Raw genomic sequence first — 3,090 nt, 5'->3', positions numbered from 1 at the left:
GCTGGACATGCAGCGGCGGATAAATGCCACAAGGCCTCTGCTTCTATGGGAGTTATTCTGGTAGAGGGCTTATGACAAGAGTTAAACAAAAACTCTGATAATAGAGAGGAGTGCTACAAAAAAAAAAAGTAATGTAATAACAAGTGATGGTGGTAAGTGTGGAGGGCACCTCAGAGTGGGTGGTCAGGGAAGGCCTCTCTGGGCTGACTTTTGACAGACGTGCGTTTAAGTCCTGGTGCTGCTGCTGCTGCTGCTGCTGCTTCTTTTTAAGGTTTATTTATTTATTTGAGAGAGAGAGAGAGAAGAAGAAAGAGAGTGAGCATGAGTGGGGGGAGGGGCAGAGAGAGGGAGAAGCAGACTCCTTGCTAAGCAGGGAGCCCAAAACAGGACTTGATCCTGGGACTCCAGGACCATGACCTGAGCCTAAGACACTTAACCGACTGAACCACCCAGGGGCACCGCTGGTGCTGCTTCTTATTAGCTATGTGACATGAGACAACCAAGTAACCCCTCTGAGTCTCAGTTTTCTTATCTGATAAGTGGGGATCCCATGAGGGGTTGTCATGCAGAATCAGTTAAGTAATGCATGTAAAATGTCTCATACAGATCAGGCTCTCCATAATTATCAATTTCTTTTAACACTTCTATCTTGCAAGCGGTGTGACAATCTTAGGCATGGTTCCAGTGTTCTTCAGTTGGGGGGGGGCAATTGGGTGGAATAATTCTTCATTGTGCAGGACTATAAGTGTGCATTGCTGGACATTTAACAAACCTGGCCCCCACCAACTAAATGCCAATAGAATTTCCCCAGTCATTTTGACAACTCTAAAATCATCCTGTATGGGTTAGCTTTTGCTAAGTAACAAATCATCGAAAACTTAGTGGCTTAAAACAAAAAACATTTACTGTTTCTCATGAGGTACTGGGTTGGGCTATGGGTCTTCTAGTCTGAGCCAGATGGAATGGTCCAGAGTAGTCTCCCTCACGTGTCCAGAGCCTCTGCTGAGACAGCTGGGATGGCTGGGTCTCTCCCCATAGGGTCTCTCATCTTCTAGGGGACTAACCTGAACTTCTTTGCCTAGTAGTTACAGCATTATCAGCAGCAAGAGAAGGCAAGCCCCAATACATCAGCATTTTTCAAGCCTCTGTTTAATTCATCTGTGCTAATGTCCTGTTGGCCAAAGAAAGTCACATGGCCAACCTTAGACTCAAAAGGTAGGAAAATGGAGTCCGACTCTTTATGGGAGGAACTGCAAAGTCACATAGTAAAGGGACGTACATTCAGCAATGAGAAGAATTTGTGGCCATTTTTCATTTTTGCAGTGTATCAAAGTCCTGCTCTGTCTAAAAATTCTTCACACTCCTCCCATGTGAGGGTCCCCAAGACCCTCAAAACTCTTGTGCTGATTATCACATCAGATTTAAGTTCACTATCTTTTGATTCGCAACAGATCTGAATGTGGCTAAGGGTGCGCTATTAGATGAAGCTATCCTATTTTTTAACTGTGGTAAAATACACATTACATAAAATTTACCATTTTAACCATTTTTAAGTGTATAGTTCAGTGGTGTTAAGTACATTCACATTGTTGTACAACCATCACAACCATCCATCTCCAGAATTTTTCATCTTGGAAAACTAAAACTCCATTCCTGGGGTACTGCCTGGCTGGGTCAGTTGGTAGAGCATGCAACTCTTGATCTTGGGATTGTGGGTTCGAGCTTCATGTTGGGTGTAGAGATTACTTAAAAAAAAAAATCTTAAAACCAAACCCAACAACTCTGTACCCATTAAGCATAACTTCCTATCTTCCTCCCCCTGGCCCTTTGGTAACCCCCTGGAAACCACCATTTTTCTTTCTGTCTCTACCCATTTGACTACCCTATGTATCTCACAGAAGTGGAATCCTACAGTCTTTNTCCATTCCTGGGGTACTGCCTGGCTGGGTCAGTTGGTAGAGCATGCAACTCTTGATCTTGGGATTGTGGGTTTGAGCTTCATGTTGGGTGTAGAGATTACTTAAAAAAAAAAAATCTTAAAACCAAACCCAACAACTCTGTACCCATTAAGCATAACTTCCTATCTTCCTCCCCCTGGCCCTTTGGTAACCCCCTGGAAACCACCATTTTTCTTTCTGTCTCTACCCATTTGACTACCCTATGTATCTCACAGAAGTGGAATCCTTTTGTGACTGGTTTATTTCATTTAGCATAATGTCTTCAAGTTTCATCCACGTTGAAGCATGTATCTGGTTTTTCATCCCATTTATTGATTTAATTTCAATTTGACTGTAGCTGACACACAATGTTACAAAAAACATGGAACGCTTCACAGATTTGTGCATTATCCTTGCACAGGGGCCACGCTCATCTCTGTATTATTCCAATTTTTTAAAAAAGATTTATTTATAAAGATTTTATTTATTTATTTGAGAGAGAGAGAGCATGAGCGGGGGTGGGGGCTCAGGGATGGGCAGAGGGAGAGGGCGAGGGGGAGGGACAAGCAGACTCCCTACTAAGCATGGAGTTGGACTCAGGAGTCCATCCCAGGACCCTGAGACATGACTTGAGCTGAAGTTAGACACTTAACTGACTGAGCCACCCAGACATCCCTAAAGATTTATTTATATATTTGAGAGAGAAAGAGAGAGAGGCAGGGGCAGAGGAAGAGGGAGAGAGAGAGAATTTCAAGCAGACCCCCCCCTCCCACCGAGTGTGGAGTCTGACGGGGCTTGACCCTATGACCCTGAGATTACCCCTGCAGCCGAAATCAAGAGTCAGATGCCCAACCGACTGAGCCACCCAGGCTCCCCTTATTCTGATTTTACTATAGGTGCAATCAAAGTCAGCATTGTCTTGTTTAAAGCTAAATCATATTCCATTGTATGCGTATACCACATTTTATTTACCTGTTCTTCTGTTGATAAACATCCGAGTTGCTTCCACCTTTTGGCTATCGTGAATAATGCTGCTATGAATATGGGAGGGCAAGTATCTGTTTGTATCCCTTCATTTCATTCCTTTTATACCCAGATGTGGAATTGCTGGATCATATGGAAATTCTCTTTTTAGTTTTTTTTTTTTTTTTTA

The 3,090-nt window shown here is 43.2% G+C and overlaps 1 non-coding gene across 1 annotated transcript; it reads right to left on the bottom strand.

Annotated features, from left to right (window-relative positions):
• Positions 1–2,313: 2,313 nt before the first annotated feature.
• On the bottom strand, positions 2,314–2,419 carry LOC117796559. Its single transcript, XR_004621110.1, has one exon. It is a non-coding gene; the product is annotated as a U6 spliceosomal RNA (small nuclear RNA).
• Positions 2,420–3,090: the final 671 nt, after the last annotated feature.

The sequence above is a fragment of the Ailuropoda melanoleuca genome, chromosome 15, assembly GCF_002007445.2.
Source record: "Ailuropoda melanoleuca isolate Jingjing chromosome 15, ASM200744v2, whole genome shotgun sequence".
NCBI lineage: Eukaryota > Metazoa > Chordata > Mammalia > Carnivora > Ursidae > Ailuropoda > Ailuropoda melanoleuca.
Note: the sequence above shows the minus strand (reverse complement) of the source record. Positions and strands in the feature narration are given on the sequence as shown.